This window comes from Tachysurus vachellii, chromosome 16 (assembly GCF_030014155.1).
Source record: "Tachysurus vachellii isolate PV-2020 chromosome 16, HZAU_Pvac_v1, whole genome shotgun sequence".
NCBI classification, from domain to species: Eukaryota; Metazoa; Chordata; class Actinopteri; order Siluriformes; family Bagridae; genus Tachysurus; species Tachysurus vachellii.
Window position 1 is genome coordinate 13,771,849 of NC_083475.1, and position 12,955 is coordinate 13,784,803.

Below are 12,955 nucleotides of genomic sequence, written 5' to 3' on the forward strand. Positions count from 1 at the left end.
TTTACCTAATGTGTGTATTTATTGCTTGTACCTCTGTGCATACGTTATGGAACATTATGTCTGGCCGTTGAGTCATGTATCCTTTCTATTACTACCATTCTTTGATGATGGGGAATATGATCCTCTGTGTATACGGTAAATTGGGACAGTAGCAAAAAAAAAAAAACATGTTTATGTAATTGGTGAATACTTTATTTTCCTTTATTTTCTTTGAATCCATTTTTTATATTTTTCATTACCGTGTACTGTGTCCATACTTTCAGAGAGTAGAGATCATGATGGAGAATTGTAACAGGCATTATTATTATTATTATTATTATTATTATTATTATTATTATTATTATTATTATTATTATTTTCTGTATTCATGGCTTTTCACTGCTGAATAAAATAAAGGACCAAAACTAGGATTTGAAACGCTGTCTACCACCAACATCAGGGAGTTCCTGCTTTTTGTAGACATACCGTATATATTTTTTTCTTCGGCAGCACCGCATAGAGATCAGACCTGCATTATGCTTTTATGCAATGTTGAAAAATTAGTTGTAAAAGTGGTAGTGCGAGTAAGACGGGCAACGGGGAGAAATGGAGGATAAAAACAATTAATGTTTAATAGGTGTGCTACTCATCTTTGTTCGCGCTTCCAGCACCTAGAGTATTGTTTAGACAAGCAGAACTGAGGAAAAGAGCAGGCTTTGCTCAGTCTAATGGGCTCAGCCCATGTTCTCCAGTCCACCACTTTGATCTGTGGAGAACACGGCCTAACGCTGCTTACTTAAGAGCTAGAGTGTGGCCTCCCTGGGAAAGCAGCACATCTTTCATTCGTTTCTTTTCGTCTCTGACCCCATGGTGTGTGTTTAACAGTGCATTTGAGATGCCTGAAGAGACCAGGGGAGTTTGGCCAGTTGACAGTGGACTTTATGCATTTTTGTTAAGTTATTACAATACATAGATAACTGATAAAGCACTGCTCACCAGATTTAAACACTGACATTGTAGTAGGAAGGTTGTGTGTGTGTGTGTGTGTGCTGTTAGTGATACAAGTGCATTAAGCATACCTCTACATCACTGCATTAGTGTAAGTCTAAAAATATCCAGCTGAAGGTGATACTCTGCTCGAAACCTGACACGGCTGAAAGATGAACTTAAGGTCGATTAACACATTGCTCATGAAAAAAAAAACTGTAGTACCAACTGTACACCTACATGCTGCATAAACAAAAACAAGTGTGTCTAATAAAATGGTTTAATCCACTCGCAGCAGCCACTACCATGTCACAGTCAGTGCTGTGCTGAGTGTGATCTCTCACCTACACAAAGCAGCACACTAGATATCAGTGATACCTACAACCTGACCTGAGAACTTGGCCAGTGAATTGAAGGAACAAGTATGATTAGATATAAGGTCTGTCTTTAAACTGGTACAGTACAGTAGCTCAGTGTAAAGGGCTATTAAGTTTAAGTTTAAGTGTAAAAAGGACCAGACATTAAAGCATAAAACCTTGTCTAAATTTGCCACGAGCATGTGTTATGTCCACATATCAGTGATCCTAAAGTTAACTTTATAATCTGTGGCTAATATCACACAGCAACCGCATGCTTATGTGAATAAACAGTGTATCAATAAAGTGGAAAAAATAGACTGTGATGCTTGTGTACTTTCCCCTGAGCTCATGTTCCTAGTTTATATCCAGAAAACTTAGCAAACTGATGATACATGAGTACTGATGATACAGAATCATGAATATCATGACAGAATCATGACAGAATCATGAAATGAATACAAATCATTTTAAAAACACATCCAGACCCCAGAGAGTTTCATTAAGAGGAGAAAATCTATAGAAATGGCATGTTAATATCAGCTAACAAACCTCTTGCTAACGTTAGCAAAACCTGCTGCTGAGATTTACCAGGATTCCTATAACATAAATAACAAGCTGGGTGAATTTGTGTGTATTAAATGTTTGGATAAGAAAAATGCAAACATTACAGATAAGACTAAATTAAATATGATTGAGAGATTAACTTCTAGGTTATTATTAGATTAGTGCAGCTCCCAACTTAAGCTACACAGTAACTAGAGCTAATGCTGGACAATGTTAGTCTAGCTAGCAGCTTGACCTGACTGAAGGGTTTCAGTCATTACACAGTCAGCAATGTTCTGTTGGGGTCCAGTGGTCTCTTTTTATGGTGACAATGCAATTATTACGCCAGTGAAATAAAACATTAATCCCTTACTTCCTTTATGGTTATTGCGAGCAACAGCACAGCAAATGAAATGCATGTCGTTAGTGCAGTCAGTCCACTGTTCTGTGCTCAAAATGGCAGCGGTTCTACACAGCCATCACGTCCTTTAAAATAAGGGAATATATTGAGTTCAGCAGAGGCTATAAGATTTCAGTACAGCTCAGTAGTTTGTAAAGATTCAAATATCAGATTTAAGTTCAAATTCAAATTGTATTTGCCACATACATGACCATACACATAACATGTAGTGAAATGATTTTGACTGTCCATGACATCAGAAGTAGAGAAATGTAAATAAAAAAAGGAAATAAAAATGTACTTTTTTATCTGTGAATGGAAATAGAAAAAATACATATGAAAAAATATATAAAAGGTTTTCTCACCCCATCCATTTTCCCCATGTCCTTTTTTTTTTTTTTTTTGTCTTATTAATGTGAAACACCAGCATTACCTTAATCTCACTTTAAAGAATTTGTCTGTTATGAATCGTTTTCTACATGAGCCTGGCTCACGTAGATTGCCGTGAGAAGGACTGTATTTATTTATACTTACAGGTCTATCAGTAGAGGATCCTCATCATATACTCTGACATGGAGAACACGTTACAGACTGTTACAGAATTCAGCTGAGAGTGTCATCTAAAACCATCTTTAGCCTCTGGTGTAAGAGTTGCATTACCATTCGCACCAGTCCCTCCATAACTAATGGCTCACTCTCACACTGGCCCTTCCTTTAATTTAAAGGGGTTTGACTTTTCCTTGACAGCTGCTCTAACAGGTCCTGAAGAAGCCATCTACACATAGCTAACTGTTGTGCTTAGTTTCTCTACTGCTTAAAATCAGAAGCAGTGTCATCCATCACCTTCTCCCACCCCTGTTTCCTCTTACCCTTATTACCCCCACACCTCACCCCAGTGGCAAAAGCTGGTAGTCTTTCTGAGGTTGTTAGACAGAGTTCCAGTACACTAGCTCTTGGGGCACTTGCCTTCTTCTTTAGCTTTTTCTTCTTCTGTGCTATTTATGCACTTGGAAGTGTTTGTGAATTCAATTGAGGGATGGCATACGGCACGCAACAAGGGGCGCTGTGTACTACACAACATCAGAGAGAGTGCAGACATTAAAGTGTGAGCAACACTACAGACCCCTCTTTCAAAGGCCATGAAATAATAATGTGTTGTGGTTAGCGCTAGCCGTGAGTCACACTGGCTGCTTTTCATAAAGTGGAGTTATTTACAGTGCAATGAATAAAAGAAAGGGGTAGTGGTGCGAGGCTTCTGTACCACACACTGAAGAGGAAGGCACTTTAAACAGTAAGGGAAAAAGTCATACAGATACAGAGAGGGGGGGGGAGAGAGAGAGAGAGAGAGAGAGAGAGAGAGAGAGAGAGAGAGAGAGAGAGAGAGAGAGCTGAAATGGGTCAATGTGCATTTCACTTATGAAGAAATAGACTTTGGTTCATTCGATCAAATTTCACCTGACAGCACACTAGCTTTCTCCTTTGGACAATTAGATACTTAAGAGTCCATGCATTTTACATAAGCAATTACATGTTAAAATAATACATCATAGTGTATGTTTACCGTGAACTTGAATCACATGTAAAAAGGGTTTGCAAATCAATTCATTAGATTAAAAAATTATTTGTGCTTGAATCACAAATGTGAAATATGTGAAAATAACTTGTGTAAAAATGACACAAATTATATGAAAAAGATCACCTAGAACATGTATTACATCTGAATAATCTAGAAACTGAATATGTCAAAATAAATGAAATATATAAAAAATACAAGTGAATATAAAAAAATGCAAATAGTACATGTAAAAAAAAAAACAGTATAAAGGGTCAGACAAGGAAAATCCAAATAAACTTATGGCTACAAGTTTCTTATGAATAATAACAACATTTATTGTTGCTATAAATAACAACATTTAAGGTTTTTGCAATGTTTGGAGTCTGGGCTAAAAACGGCCCAAATGCAACAAACCACATCTAATGCTTGTGTGGCATTCCAATTTCACACCAAAAGTGGCTTAACTGTAAGTTCTGCTCCATATCATTCCTGAGATATGGTCTAATCAGGGTAGAGGTGTGTGTGTGTGTGTGTGTGTGTGTGTGTGTGTGTGTGTGTGTGTGGGTGTGTGTGTGTGTGTGTGTTCTGGCAGCTGTACTCAGATGAGTTCATTGCTGTATTTGAGCCAGATTAAAAGCAAGATTTTGAGCTTGGGTCAATAAAACAAGTCCAAACACTGTATCAAACTGCAGTCTTACAAAGTAACATTATTATGACAAATTTAATGCATGCAAAATGTCAAACCCACGTTAAAAAATAAAATATAAAAGGTTGGGAAATTCCAATTTTATTAGAAAATCTAAGCCTGGCAACCCTGGTGATATGTCTAGGCTAACATTGTTGCCATTACTCATTTCCTGAGACATTCATTCAGTCATCTTCAGTAAGCTCTTTATCCTACTCAGGGTCATTGTGGATTCTGAGCCTATAGTGGGAACACTATGCATGAAGCATGAATACACACTGGATGGAACAACACACACAAATACATACATTCACAAACTCCGTCACACTCAGTAGTCAACATTCCAGATACATGTTCTATGGAGGAAACTGAAGAAACACAAACAACACGTGAAACTGCACAGACAGTTGTCACAAGCTCAGGATTGATCAAGGGACCCTGGAACTGTAAGGAAAACTGCACAATGCACCACCCACTGTCAGGCAGTTCCATACACCTTAATCCACCTGCCTGACATGCACACCAAAAAGAAATAAAAAATCATAAAATGAAAGTTATTGAAATACAAATCACAGATCTGGCAACCCTGATAATAAGTGAAGGTCGGTTTTACACCATCAGCCTTTTACTGAGATTGTTTCCCTCATATATAGCAGGAATGCTAAATTTATAGGCCACATCATGTAAATATTCAAAGGTTGTAAGGCACATAACTTTACACATTGCCCAGAATGCCCCTTTTGATTGGCTCTCATGATACTGTATGATTGCAGATGAGAATCATGGTATATTGAGGTTCTGGGTTCATTGCCCGGAACAGTCCCTCTCCTCTCGACTCTGACAGCATGTCTGCAGCAGAACGCACCCTCAGGCAGCGCAATCGGCCACTAAATAGTCCAAGGTGATGGCAACGCTAATTGAGATCATCATTATTATAATTGCAGTTCCAGAAAAAAAGTATGTCTTAAATAATTTGCATTGCTCCCGAGCTGATATTGGAATGCAGTGCAAAAAATAATTGCATGGCTGCAAGGCACGTTTGGGTTGGATAGCTTCCTCTCTCTCTCTCTCTCTCTCTCTCTCTCTCTCTCTCTCTCTCTCTCTCTCTCTCTCTCTCTCTCCCCCCTCAGGGACACCAGTGCACACTATCTCTCCTCCTGTATTGCTGGTCATGTTACTGATGTGCTCCTCAGCACAGCCACAGAGACCCAGGCTTTCATGTCGGATCACTGCACCTGCTCATACACTGGAGAACATTTTTATTTATTTTTCTTTTTACAATAAGAAAAAGCAGCACATGTGCTTATTATGCAGGAAATGCAACTACAGTATATTTTATTAGTGTATTGAAAAATATTTTAGGGTGTGTAAAAATCTGTGAAACTGTCAGTCGCTGGGGAAAAATCAAGAGGACCCTGTTTACAAAAAATTACACATATGACGCATAAAATGTGTGTTCGGAAAACGAAAAAACGAAAGTGGATTTCTGGTAGAACAGGTGTGAAATGCTGACAATGGAGAGTTTTACTTGTGGCGTCATTTCCTTTGCAGTTTTTGTTTAAACAAAGGTCAAAACTGGTACATATCCCTAACTACATGCAAAGACCCCCCACCCCCACCCCCACCCCAAACACACACAAACAAACTTTAATTTCAGTGATTTTTAATGATATGCTTCACCTAGAAAATATTTTTGTGAATATAGTCATTGTGACATTTGATATATGAGGACATTTGGTCTTTTTGGCCACTCACACATTCTTTCTGTTTAACCTCCCCCCACCCCACACACATGTATGTCAACATGATATACTGTACAGATGTGTTGTGTTATTATTAGAATAATAATATTACTGAAAGTTAATATATTCATTTTAAATATAGCCACAGAAGTGAGAAAACTCATAAATGAACATCTATTAAATACATATTTTAAAATCTCTGGAGTGATACGACTCTCAGTTCAATCCAGTACTTAGGTCTCAGATCAGGATCTAATTGGCAATTCATCTGAAATTATTAAAGAACAGTTTCAATTACATCAAGCCACCACTGAGTTCTGATGCGCCAAATTAAGTTAGGACACTTGATTGTGTCTGTCTGGGAAAATCCCGAAGTGTTTGAAGGGCTACAATTTTCTGTTGGAACTTCTGAAGAGGAACTTTTCTGTCCTAGAGAGAGAGAGAGAGAGAGAGAGAGAGAGAGAGAGAGAGAGAGAGAGAGAGAGAGAGAGAGAGATGGCATTACAGAGGAATAGTGGGTTAAATCACTTACTGAAGATTTTTAATGACATTTCAGTGTTCCTCGTATAATTACTCTTCATCTAAGATATCCCATAATGATGTTGGACAGTCTCGGTTCAGGCTCGCTGGCTCGCTTCATTAGCGTGTCATTCCCATTTCACATCACAAGATTTAATTGTAATGCTGAATATGCGCGGCTCTCTGTGCAGGCCTAATCAAAGTGGATCCACTTGTATTATTAATATCAGAGTATCGTCCGGCTTGCTATTTTTTTTATAAATAAAAGAATACAGATGCATAAATCCGCTGTCATTTATTAGGCTGATACTGGCATATCTGCCAGACAGGCGAGCCCAACCTTTCCTCCTCTCCTTGCTGCACTCATCAAGATGAAGAAGAAAAAGAAAAGGAAAACCCTGCATTAAATATACATACTAATTTCTGCATGAAGTAATCAGAATACAGAGCAGGTGACATTGGGCACTCAGCATTCAAATGATTGGCAATAATGAGGCGTGGAAAGGTGGACAGACAGCTAGAGAGAGAGAGAGAGAGAGAGAGAGAGAGAGAGAGAGAGAGAGAGAGAGAGAGAGAGAGAGAGGTTTCAGACAGATAGGCAGAAATCCAGAATAAAAGAAGAAGAGGATTAAGGGTTTATGTCTCTCAGCCAGAAGAGGTGAATGAGTGAATGAGTGCAGATGAAGCCGCTTCGTTCCGTCCTCCTGCTGTCCAGTGACTCCACCGCTCAGCGCTCTCATGACTGCTCAGTTTCAAATGGCACAACTCCTCAGAGATTAAAGCAAATGACATTTAGAGGAATGGACTTGCCTTTTTTTTTTGTCTCAGAACACAATTTCTGCTCTGCCTTTCAATGTCACTTAATGAGATTTCAAAAAGAGAGTATTTCTTATTTAATTATCACCATGTAAATCTTTCAATTAACAAAAAAAACCTTGTACAGCATAATTGATTAAGAGATGTTAAAGACAGAGTAGGTCATGAAAGCCCTTTCTTCCTCAAATAAAAGTCTGATTTTTGTAGAAATGTGATTTTTTTTTTTTAGCATTTGATGACAGCAGTTCAGTAGGTTTAAATAGAATGGACCTGAATTTAAGTCTGGCACAATTTTTCATTTCATTTGAACTTACTTATCTGTGATTTGAGGCTTGAAATATAGGCTTCAGCTTTTTCTTAATTATAAGCATGCTATCTAAGAAATTGTTTGTAAAATTTTATTTTCCAGGTCCAAACTCTGTTGCTGCAGTTCAATACTATTCGGCAAGAGTTCACCTGATTAAATGAAACCATCAACAGAGACTCTTTCTTCACCAGGACCTCATTCAGGACTTGCTTGTTCCTGCCCCAAGTAGCAGTTTAAAGACTTTGATATACAAGGATTGATATACAAGGATGAATTGTGACACTGTCCTATGCACACAGACTTCATTTCAACACTTTCATATTCTCATATGTTTATAAAAAAAAAAAAAAAAACTAAAACCATGCTGTCCATGCATTTGCACCACCGGTGTTAATTAAGCTTTTATGTTTCATTTACATTCTGACATTAAATCCAATCACTCTCTCTCTTTCACACTTTCTCTATCTCTCCTCACTGAATACACAGTGGTGATCAGCATCTTGTCCTTTTTTTTCCAACTGTGTAGCTCACCAGCCACTTCACCAGCTTGATGATATTCACACCAATCTCACTTTTACCACCCAATATGTGTTTGATCTTCTATTTGCATGTAACTGCCCACGAGGCAAGAAAATTATTTAGATGAGATTTTTTTCCTCTCTCTCCCTCTATAGCATCTTCTCAATATACCTGAGGGGTGATGAAGTCATGTTTCCCCTGACACGTAGGCACGCACACACACACACACACACACACACACACACACACACACACACACACACACACACACACACACACACACACACACACACACACTCTCCATTTACAATGTCAAAATTATCATGTACTACATGGCATCTCATGGTCTCCTTACAGAGCTAAAGTCTGAATTTATGCTCAGATGTGCACATTACTACTACTACTACTGCAACAACTAATAATAATAATAATAATAATAATAATAATAATAATAATAATAATAATAATAATAATAATAATAATAATAATAATAATAGTTATTAGTATTAGTGATGGGGGCACGGTGGCTTAGTGGTTAGCACGTTCGCCTCACACCTCCAGGGTTGGGGGTTCGATTCCCGCCTCCACCTTGTGTGTGTGGAGTTTGCATGTTCTCCCAGTGCCTCGGGGGTTTCCTCCGAATACTCCGGTTTCCTCCCCCGGTCCAAAGACATGCATGGTAGGTTGATTGGAATCTCTGGAAAATTGTCCGTAGTGTGTGATTGCGTGAGTGAATGAGAGTGTGTGTGCCCTGCGATGGGTTGGCACTCTGTCCAGGGTGTATCCTGCCTTGATGCCCAATGACGCCTGAGATAGGCACAGGCTCCCTGTGACCCGAGGTAGTTCGGATAAGCGGTAGAAAATGAGTGAGTGAGTATTAGTGATAGTTATAATAGTAGAATGATGTTTTATTCTAGATTTCTAAGTAATCGAAATATATAGTCCCTCCATATAAGTAATTGGACAAAATAACAATTATAAATAGAAAGATTATTTTCAATACTTATTTTTAATGCAAATGCTTTTGCAGTGAATGAAGTCTGGACCCCATGGATATTACCAAATGCTGAGTTTTCTCTCTTGAGATGCTTTACCAGGCTTTATTATTTTACCAGACAATACCATACTTTACCAGGCCTATAATGAGTATATTTATTATATATTTGGTTGCTGATTTTTTTGTGGGTTTTGTCTTCAGTAAGTGATAAGCTCACTGAGGTTGGTTGTGGAAAGGTGACTGACTCTGTCATTAAAGAGCATTCTTTGTATTTAGAAGCTCTCGATTGGCTTTCGCTGTATGTTTTGGGTTATTATCTGTCTGCATGATGAAGTGCTGTCCTATAAGCTTTTGCAGTATTCAACTGTTTCTAAGCAGAAAATAAAGCTCTAAACACCAGAATTCATCCTGCTTCTTCTATCAGCAGTCACATCATCAATAAACACCAGTGACCCAGTTCCAGTGGCAGCCATACATGCCCATGCTATAACCTTGCCTCCACCATGTCTGACAAATGATGTGGTATACTTTGGATCACCTTCCTTTCCTTCTCTATATATAATTTTATCTTGGTTTCATCTGTCCAAGGATCTTGTTCCACTGAGCAATTAAGCAGGTTTTTTTTATCTTCCCTTTCTGTGTTTGAGTGTTATCATTGGTTTGCACCTGGATGTAACCTCTGTATATACAGTACATTCATGAGAGTGTCACTTGACTGTAGACTTTGACAACTATACACCTACCTTCTCAAGAGTGTTCTTGACTTGGCTAGATGTTGTGAAGTGGGTTTTTTCACCTAGGAAACAATTCTGCAATCATCCCCTTTAGTCGTTCTCTGTGGTCTTCTAGGCCTTTTGGTGTTGATGAGCTTTCTGGTGCGTTTCTTGTTTTGGACAATCCTTAAAGAGCTCTCGGATAGATCTGTTTGTTTTTCAAAACTTTTTTAGACCTTGTATTAATATTTCCTATGAACAGCTATCAAATGCAAATTCAACACTGCGAGTTCATCCCCTTTTCTCCATTTATCTCCTTAATTGGTCAAGAAATAAGGAGAGAACAGGCCACAGTCGGCCAGTAATCTGCTTATCAATTACCAATTTACTTTCCAGGCTGTAAAAATGAGGGACTATGTAAATATTGCCTGTAATTCCCAAACTATATATAATTCCTTTAAGGAAAGTTCAAAGTTTGCACTTAAATTACATTCTGATTGCTTTTATTTTTTCCATTTTATTTCCATTGTGGTGGTGTACACAGGCAAATTACTGAAAATTGTTGTATTGTCCAAATACTCATGGACCTAAATGTACGTTATACTACTTTACCCACAGAGTAAATTTCTTCTTAAAGAGTTTTTTGGTTCTCAGCATGAGGATAAGGGTAAGACTGATACAAAGGATACATATTTTAACCGCTTTCTAAAACATTTTCAATAAGTTGAAAGTTAATGTGTTGTTTAAAGGGAAACTATTGAATATTGTGAAGTGATATTCTATTCATGTGCTACTTCTAGTAGTATTGTGTGAGCCTTACACCTATTAATGACTGTGGACTACTATACTTGAACTTAAAATCTACAATACCCAAGGTCTTCCCAATTGCACAAAAGCAACCAGTACAGAAGGGTGAGAGAGTGTCCTTGCACTGCTATTGCCAGGATTTAAAATGCAGTGGAACAAAATTACTGAAGCATTTCATTTGTCTAAACAACATAATATGTTTTGAGGTGAAATGAAATATGCCAAATATTGCGACTTTAGGTGAAGGCCATACTACACACAATTAATCTTAAAAAAAGAGGATTGAATAATATATTTAGAATAAGATACACATAGTTTGAGCTTTGCGCCGCTATACCTAACAGATTTTTAATACCTGCTCCTTCAAATTAGCCCTAGATTTATTAAAACTGACTTGTGAACAAGACTTGAGCAAAGTTTACTCTGGCCTTTTCTCTGCACTTTAACCTGTGCTGGAGTTTGGACCATCTGAGAGTGAGTGTGTGTGTGTGTGTGTGTGTGTGTGTGTGTGTGTGTGTGTGTGTGTGTGTGTGTGTGTGAGAAAGTGTGTGATAAAGTGTGTGTGAGTTTGATGGGGTCTGATTATAGAGATACAGCTTTTTGTGCTGTACAGGTGTGTGGTCAGCTCTATATAAGACCACACTGTTACATAACTCATAAACAATCAGTCTGACTGCCCAAGAAACTCTTATGGAGACCTCTAATATAACAGAGCCAGTTGTCATAATGGGAGATTTCATACTGGCAGTTCATTCTGAAACAGAGGATGGTTTCAATAAAAAATTGGTAAGGTGAAAGCTGTTATGTGGACCAAAAAACACACCATGGTACCAAACCCTAGACTACCTGGAACTGTGCCTTGATTCCTGAATGTGAATGCAACCTGTACTCGGGTCTGCAGTTGTTGAGGAAGTAAAATAACCTGCACATGTGTTTTAGCTGATGATGTCATCATCAGCTAGTTAGTTGCATTGAGTTCTCATGTGTGTTTGTAATGATGGAAGATGAACACAAATGCACTTGGGCTCAAAGGAATCAGTGAATCTGAAACCAGACCAAATGCACTCGGTTTCAGAACAATCGCAGCTAACGTGCCAGCCGTGAAAACCACCTAAAAGTTTCCATAGTAACAAGTCATCAAGGTCTAATAGAAAGACATACAGTAAATATCCTTGCATTACTGATTCAGCAGTGTGGCTTAGAGCAACAGATCCAGGATCAGTTCATCTCATTCGGGAGCATCCAGAGGGCCTGCACTGCTAAATGAGTTGATCCCGCAGAGTAGGCTGCACTTATACACGATGCCATGGCCAGAGCTCTCTAGGCATTTGATGTGTTTCAGCAACATATATTTGTTATCATATCAAAGAGGAGACATGCCGTTATCAAGAGAGAGAGAGAGGAACTCACAGCCTGTGGGCCTTTCTCTGGCGCACCATTCCTTATTCCATTTTATCTTTCTCAGTGTTGACTAATGTCAGTAACAGCTACCGGTAATAAACTGCTTGTTAGGGCTTTGCTGTTGCCTTCGAGCGAAGTGCTTTGATATGCTGTCAGCCCATTTGGCTGCATTTCCTGATTACTTCTCTTCTCGACTGCATGTTTATTGATTGAAAGTTAATAAAGCGCGCCACCACATGAATGCCTTCATTTAGCAAAAGACGTTCAGCGTTTGAAGTATGTCTCCATGTTTTGTTTTTCTGTGTGTGTGTGTTAGACAGCTTATTCTAGATATATGCTAGACGTTCCTCTATGTTCCTGGAATATAAAATTTCCACAGCTCAGGATAATCATGTCTGACCGTTTCAGAGATTCACATGTGGTTTTTAAACAATTCATATGTAGGCTTTCACAGATTATTCATGTGTCATAGACTTAAAACATGTAGGCCATGTGGTTTATTTTCACATATGATTCACATGATGATTCATTTATTTTCACATGCGATTTTTACACATGGTTGATTATTTTCACATCACCACATATTGTTCACATGATGTCAATGTGTTGACTTGAGTTCACATGCA